Below are 8,978 nucleotides of genomic sequence, written 5' to 3' on the forward strand. Positions count from 1 at the left end.
AAATTCTGAAAACCGTCTTTCGTAAGCTAGAAAAAGAAGAAAAACTTTCAGCCAATTCTAAAGGGGTCGGGTTCAAAATTGGTCGAAATGGGATGGAATACCCCATATATTTTTATTTATTGATATTAGAGAAAATTGCAGAGTTTACAAAGGGCGATCGATGGTTACTGGGACATGTTTCTAAATTTCACTTCTTCATCAGCTAGCTTCTCGCGAGCTGAGTATTGAACTTGAAATCTCCAACATTCATACTTTACACTAGTGTAAAGACAGATGCCTCTAATTCTAATATCAATAACAAAAACAATTGTATAAAGCAATATGAGCATGTCTCGCTAATTAAATACAAATAACTATATATTTTTTATATGCAAAAGTTGTGTCCGTTCCGGTTTCATAGTTCGTGCCAGCATGAGTTTGCAAAATATCTTTCAAGTTGTCTATATGGGTGTATAACACAATCCAGACTTATTCCATCCTGAATTATATAGGTCAGAACTACCATATCACGACCATAAATAATCACGGACACAAAATTATAACAAAAATTCGGATCAAATATTAAATTTATTTAAAAAAATATTTTAAAAAATTTTTTGAAGTTAAGCGGTTTTGTTGAAAACAATACCTATATGAAATAATGATAATACTAAAAGCTAGAAAATAATTAGGTAGGTCCTAGGTAGTAGTAATCACAATCTAGGGCATTGATCAGACAATTAAATAAAAGCGTTGGGCGCGTGAAATTTCTAAAAATGTGATGCGTAGCATAACCTGATTAAAGTTCATTTGGCCTTACTTATGACTATCAATAGAAATTTGACGCGTCCAACGCTTTTATTTAATTGTCTGATTAACTATTCTTGTATGTATTATGTGTTCCAAATATGAGCCAAATCGGACCGCAAATACGATTTTTGTGGATATCTCGATCATTGCGCCACCTAGCGGCGATTTTTTTATAGGTCACTTTCTATTCTTTTATGTATTATTAGCAAACCCGGCAGACGTTGTTCTGCCCTAAATTCCGCCTATATGCATACATTTTGATAAGCTTTTTCCGTCTAACTCTGCTCTACCCCCTACACTTTTTCCTAATCTCTTTATTCACTCCTCCCTCCGTCTTTTTCGCTTCATCTCCATCTTAGTCTCATTCTATCTCTTTCTCAGTCTCCTTGTCTCTTTTCTCTTCTCTCAAGTTTTTCTCCTTCTTCTTCATCTCTTATTGCAGTCCCAGAGGGTGGTATGTATTTTGTTCCAGTCCCATTCCGAGTCTCAGTCACAGTCCCACTCCGAGTCACAGTCTCAGTCCAAGTCCTAGTCCTAATCCCAGTCCCAGTCCGTCGCTAATATACTTCCCGCAAAAAGCATCGTAAATAATAATATAGGCAAATTTATATACGAAATTTCAGGCAAATCGAATAGGACGTATGTAAATAAGTATGTGGGTATTATTAATTCATGTCTTTTTTCGGCTTCGCATACATATTTAACAGTTTTGCCAGGTTGATGCGACTAAATCGAATATCACAATGAACTTCAGAGCTCTCAGCAACAGTTATCATTTGATATCCATAATACACACACATTGTATCGGTATCCGGGTCCATGTGTTGGCCTATATTTCGAGACCCTAGTCATTCAGCGGTGTAAAACTTACTCTGTATTATAGCACACATCAACAGCTTCAATTTGATATCCATAATATAAAAACACATTCTAGGTGTATCCGGGTCCATGTTTTGGGCTATATCTCGAGACCCTATCCTCCCAGTTGTATGAAAATTATCCTGTACTATAGCACCCATCAACAGCTTTCATTTGATATCCATATTGTATAAACACATTCTAGGGGTACCCGGGTCCACGTTTTGGGCTATAGCTCGAGACCCTAGCCTCCCAGTTGTATGAAAATTATCCTGTACTATAGCATTCATTAACAGTTTTCATTTCTTATCCATATTGTATAAACATATTCTAGGGGTACCCGGGTCCACGTTTTGGTCTCAAGACCCTAGACATGTAGCGAAAAAAAGGTAGACGTTGGCCAATTCTGAGACCTACCCAATATGCTCACAAAATTTCATGAGAATCGGTTCAGCCCTTTCGGAGGAGTTCAGCCTCTAAAACCGTGACAGAAGAATTTTATATATTAGATAAGTTCCAAATATGAGCTAAATCGGACCACAAATACGATTTTTGTTAATATCTCGATCCATGCTCCACCTAGCGGCAATAGTTTTTCATAGGTTGCTTTCTATTTTTGTAGATATGTATTATAAGTTCCAAATATTGCGCCACCTAGCGACGATTTTTTTCATTTTATTGCATTGTCATCGGGTTCTGAACTATATTCGAAGTTTCAAGCTTGTAGCTTATCGGGAAGTTACTTAAATTTTAATTACAAAATTCGTTCACAACGGCCGGCCGTGCAGCCTGTCAAGTCAACCTAAATAAAACCGTTTAATAAAAATAGCTTAATTTGTTTTAACTCTGCGCCTTTTATCTTGTCAAGTTAACGAAGTTTTGCGACATTGTTTTGTCTTAATATTGTAATGTTTTGATACTGCCATGCCTGTATTGTTTTTTGTCGGGATTTCAAAAAACTGTTGGGATTATGCATTTTTGGGAATCTTGAAGTCGGTGCTGTTAGGTTTATTTTGATAACACTGACGTATTGTTTACCAGAGCCCTTCTAATTTAAATTTGCCTCTAATTTAAAACAGTTTTCAGCGTATTATCGATGACATTGTAAGATATCTTTGGGTATAAAAGTATAAAGCAGAAGGTATTGTAAGAAGAATCACACTTACAATTCGTTTCAATTGCCGAATATGCTACGGCGCGGCACAAACAGGATCTGCATTGCAGGAGTGCGAGTTAGAACCCCACGGCCCATCCTGCTATGGTTGTTATTTGTTGTTTCCACTTACCCAGCACACTTAGCTTGGAGAAAGTTGGTTTGAAATTGCAAAATCTTGAAATAACTTAATGAGCAAATGAAGTTATCAAAGATTAATGAAACAAGTAAGGACGGCACTATCTTCGGATGTGCCGAAGTTTTCATACCTTTCATGAATGGGGCGGAACAATAATCTTATCCCATTCGTAATATCCAAATAATCGGCTGTATAAGATATGAAATTTATAGTGAACAAATGTACATACCTAAGCGATTTTTAAGATAAATATAAAATAAATATGTAGGTACTTTGTGTGAGGATGCAAAGTTTCACGTTTTTTGTGATCTGCATAAAATAGCTATGACCATGAAACACTTATCTTGGCAATATATGACGTAAACGTATGTATTTGATGAAATTTGAAGCTTCTAGCTGTTAAAATAGGGCAGAAATTACGAAAAGTTTCTTATCTGAATAATCGGTTGTGGGGGATATATGCTGTATAAAATACCGAACTCATCCATTCTTCTAGACAAAAATATGTGCAATATACGAAAGCATATGGTGAAGTTTGAAGCTTCAATCCTTTCTGGAAAATCGGTTGCATGGCGTATATATGCTATAGTGGTCTGACCCGGCCGGTTGCGACAAATGTCTAATCGGACACCCAAATTTACCCGCTCACCACATTTTATCAAGATAACTCATAAATTGAGGGACAAGTTTGCATACAAACAGACAGACGGACATGGCTCAATCAACTCAGCGGGGGAGCCCCAGCAAGAGCTGGTTAGTTAATATTTTTTTTTAACGCGATTCACTTATTTAAGATATTAAAGTATTTAGGAGCGCTTTACAACTATAAACAATATACAATCAAGATGTTGTTCCTGTGAATTTCACTTTGAATGCGTTTACATAAATGAATAATTTAATTAAATAAACTCTATTAAAATAGGACAAGTATTCAATTAGATAGCATGTTAGATTAGATTTCTATTTACAGTAGCTACTTGAATGCCATTTAATATAATTGATTTTAGTTAGATGTCAAGCGTTTGTTGTCTAACTTATAATTCAAAGTTGACATATTTATGTACATTTATATTTACTTGCTATTGAATTTGCCAATTTCCATTTGTTCACCATATGTACATATATGTATTTACCCCTCAGGAAATGAATGCAAATAAATAAATAAATGGGCAAATCTAAAATAAGGTCCACCACCGAAACGAAAATCAAAGGGTGTCAGGCTTTACTTCTATTACTTGGGATTACAGGTCAAATATGCATATGATATGCAAACAAAATAGTTTACGGTTTCCCCTTATCGACACCATGGACTCACTCAGTCTATTTATTATTATACTCAGTTGAGCAGAGCTCACAGAGTATATTAACTTTGATTGGATAACGGTTGGTTGTACAGGTATAAAGGAATCGAGATAGATATAGACTTCCATATATCAAAATCATCAGTATCGAAAAAAAATTCGATTGAGCCATCCGTCCGTCCGTCCGTTAACACGATAACTTGAGTAAATTTTGAGGTATCTTGATGAAATTTGGTACGTAGGTTCCTGGGCACTCATCTCAGATCGCTATTTAAAATGAACGATATCGGACAATAACCACGCCCACTTTTTCGATATCGAAAATTTCGGAAAATCGAAAAAGTGCGATAATTCATTACCAAATGTGGATTAAGCGATGAAACTTGGTAGGTGAGTTGAGCTTACGACGCAGAATAGAAGACTAGTAAAATTTTGGACAATGGGCGTGGCACCGCCCACTTTTAAAATAAGGTAATTTGGAAGTTTTGCAAGCTGTAATGTGGCAGTCGTTGAAGGTATCATGATGAAATTTGGCAGGAACGTTACTCTTATTACTATATGTCTGCTTAATAAAAATTAGCAAAATCGGAAAACCACCACGCCCACTTAAAAAAAATTTTTTTTTTTTAATTCAAATTTTAAAAGAAAAGTTAATATCTTTACAATAAATAAGTAAATTATGTCAACATTCAACTCCAGTAATGATATGGTGCAAAAAAATACAAAAATAAAAGAAAATTTCAAAATGGGCGTGGCTCCGCCCTTTTTTATTTAATTTGTCTAGGATACTTTTAATGCCATAAGTCGAACAAAAGCTTACCAATTATTGTGAAATTTGGTAGAGGCTTAGATTCTAGGACGATAACTGTTCCCTGTGAAAAAGGGTGAAATCGGTTGAAGCCACGCCCAGTTTTTATACACAGTCGTCCGTCTGTCCTTCCGCTCGGCCGTTAACACGATAACTTGAGCAAAAATCGACATATCTTTACTGAACTTAGTTCACGTACTTATCTGAACTCACTTTGTATTGGTGTATAAAATGGTCGAAATCCGACTATGACCACGCCCACTTTTTCGATATCGAAAATTACGAAAAATGAAAAAAATGCCATAATTATATACCAAATACGAAAAAAGGGATGAAACATGGTAAGGTAATTGGATTGTTTTATTGACGCGAAATATAACTTTAGAAAAAACTTTATAAAATGGTTGTGACACCTACCATATTAAGTAAAAGAAAATGAAAAAGTTCTGCAGGGCGAAATAAAAAACCCTTAAAATCTTGGCAAGTGTCACATATATAAATAAATTAGCGGTATCCAACAGATGATGTTCTGGGTCACCCTGGTCCACATTTTGGTCGATATCTGGAAAACGCCTTCACATATACAACTACCACCACTGCCTTTTAAAACTCTCAGTAATACCTTTAATTTGACACCCATGGCCCACCTTTATGGCGATATCTCGAAACGGCGTCCACCCATGGAACTAAGGATTACTCCCTTTTAAAAATACTCATTAACACTTTCATTTGATACCCATATCGTACAAACACATTCTAGAGTCAACCGTGATCCACCTTTATGACTATATCCCTAAATGGCATCCACCTATAGAACTATGGCCCACTCCCTCATAAAATACTCTTTAATGCCTTTCGTTTGATACACATTCCAGGGTTTCTCTCGTTTCATTTTCCTACATGGTTATTTTCCCTTATGTTGTCACCATAGCTCTCAACTGAGTATGTAATGTTCGGTTACACTCGAACTTAACCTTCCTTACTTGTTATTATTAGTCCTGGAAGCACTGCGCCCTTTGTGCAGATCTATTGTCAATGACCTTTCAGCCTAATTTTGTATGTGGAGGCTTTTATGTATCTAAATACCTCTTCAGGCTTTTTACTCAATGGGGATTAAGAGTGACACCACCTAAATAGGAGAGTCTCTGCCGTGCCAGAACGACGCCTTCGCAGAGAATGTGAACCGGCATTTCATCGTCAAGCTCACAGAAACAACAAATTTGAGTATCGGATAGATTTAATTTACTTAGGTGATATTGTAGATCACAGTGTCCCGTATAATACCCAGTGAGAGTTTTTAGGTTCTCCCCCTGTTTAGATTAATGAGTTTGGCTGATACTTTCGTTGCCTTAAGTATAAACAGTTTTGCCTGTCTTTGCCCTGGGCAGTCAATCCAGTGACGTCTGAATTGTTTTGTCTCTCAGTTACTTATGGTTTCCCTGGTGTGTGTTTTTGTGAGTACTCTCCGCAGACTTCTATTGCACGAAATATGATGGGGTAGCATCCCATCGGTATCAATTTCTTGAAGTTCGGCTAATAGATGCCAGTCACTCAGTGTATGTAATGCCTTTATTGACCGACCTGTTCGATCTTCGCCTTATCCTGGACAGAAAAATATGTTTCTAAAGAGGGCGTTTAACGGTTTTACGAATTTTGCTGTTTAGATAAAAAAAATATAACGTTTACTTCAACCCAAAATTTTTATTGAATGAAGCATTTTGTAGTGCTATCCAAACATTGTAACATCTGCTCAGTCCGCTGCTCATATTCTTTTCTCAGCAGGTTTAAATTCATGCGAAAGTAGCGCCCGTTACCCAGGACTTGCCCATATACATACTTATTCAGTTGTTAAAACAAGTTACATACAAAAGTTTGTAAACAGGTATGAATTAATATCCATTGGTTTTAACTGCCCCAAGTCGTGATATTGCATATATTTTCTGTTTAGCAGCTGATTAATTAAAATTAGAAATCATGATTGGAATAATAATTAATTTAAATACAAACATATTTATACATATTTTAACTACTACATAGTCTGCAAGTTATGGTGCACTTAGAGAGATATTATACTTAGCTGCTGTAAAATATGCGCCAAATTCTTTTCACATTTCCTATTGCGCTTCCCAGCTATCTTAGGATCTAATAGGATACCAACCAGCGTGAGCGTCAGTATCACTTTTAAGAGAATCGTCCGGTTGCAGCACTAAAAGCATAGGACTATTTTGCATTTTTCAACAATTATAGTTCTCTTCTCTGGAAGCACAGATCTCAGTATGACCGTAACAGTTGTGAACAGCAACTTTTTGATTAACATTTTCAGCAGGGATGATTGGGTGGACTCTGATCAGTGTTTCGCTGCTGCTGACGGCAGCATTTCCATATACACCGACGATTCAAAGCTAAACGGTAGCATTGGAGGACCTCCAGTTCTCTTTCAGACTAGCTGATTATTGTGGTATCTTCCACGCAGAAATATCAGCTATCATGAAACCACAGTTTGGTTAGGATAACACACTATCGGCAAGGAAATATTTATATTTGGCGGCAGTCAAGCGTCTTTCAAGCCCCTTGTCTCTTTCTTATTCATTTCTAAACAGACACCAAACTGGGTCTGGAACAGTGGACATTGAGGAAAACTGCATTGCAGATGAACTTGCTAGGCAGAGAAAGACAAAGCATATTCTACCTTGAAAAGAGCGCTTAGATATAAACTTTTCTATATACAAGCTAATGCTAAGAAAGTACATTGGTTGGTTGGTTGGAGTGGCGAGTCCCAATTGACTCCAATTAGCGCTCATGCGCCGTTTTGATACCACAACTCGTGAGTTAACCAATGAAATGGTGTTGTAAGAAGACTAATAAACATTTTTAAGCGCCTCAGAAAAATCAATCCCCTATATCCAACCCGTGGAGTTTATAAATTTGAGAAGCTCTCCCGGCCTAACATCCTTGAGTTCTTGGAGGCTTTCGAAAAAGTGTTTTCCAAGGAACTTTATTCTGCTTCGACAGTGTGCTGGGCATTCGCACAGCAGATGCTCAAACGGTTCCTCCGCCTCCGGACGCTTTCAGCTGCGACAGGAGGTATTGTGCCATCAGTGCCGCATGTACCCCAATTGTCCAATGCCCCGTGAGCATCGCAACTACTCTGTATATATCCCTTCTGTTAGTCTTAAGAATATAAGCTATAGATCGTTTTTCGTTATATAATGGCCACATGCTCTTGGAAACTCTACAGGACCACAACCGATTCCACCTATTGTTGGCCTCGCTTAACCAGTGAAGGGAGATGCGACCCTTTATAAGCCCCGGGGGTGCAAGGACCTCCTACTCTCCTAAGACATCAAGAGCCGCTCTACGCCGTGCCAGCTCATCCGCCATCTCTTTACCCTGTATGTTTCTATGCCCTGGCACCCATATCAGGGTAACGATCTGCCGGCTTGCCAAAATCATGGCGCTCTCCCTACACTACCCACTGCACTTTGATGATATCGTCTCTGACCCGAGGGCCCCAAGAGCCGCCTGGCTATCGGAGAAAGTACATTGACCCTAAAGCTAATGATATGTGACTATAAACTACAGGGTGTAGGACATATAAATTAACCTGGTGAACTGGGTTTTTATAACATTCCGTCAGATTTCCGCACTCGTAGGAGGACTTACTGGGCACTGCCTAATTGGTAGGCAGGCAGGAAGTTTAGGAGTCCACTATAGTCGATTCTGTAGGAGTTGTAAATATGATGAGGAGGAGGATACGGTGGATACCCTCATGCAACTGACTGGTATTAAGTAATGCCAGACAGCGCTTTCTGGATAGTTATACCAGATCGTGGAGTACCACATCAATGGCTTTGTAGTATTTATCAAGTCCCCGAAATGGTTCGAAGAGCAAAGGTAATGGTGTATTTTTTGGTATCACGGCGGTCTTTC

This window comes from Eurosta solidaginis, chromosome 2 (assembly GCF_040869045.1).
Source record: "Eurosta solidaginis isolate ZX-2024a chromosome 2, ASM4086904v1, whole genome shotgun sequence".
In the NCBI taxonomy this organism is placed as follows: domain Eukaryota; kingdom Metazoa; phylum Arthropoda; class Insecta; order Diptera; family Tephritidae; genus Eurosta; species Eurosta solidaginis.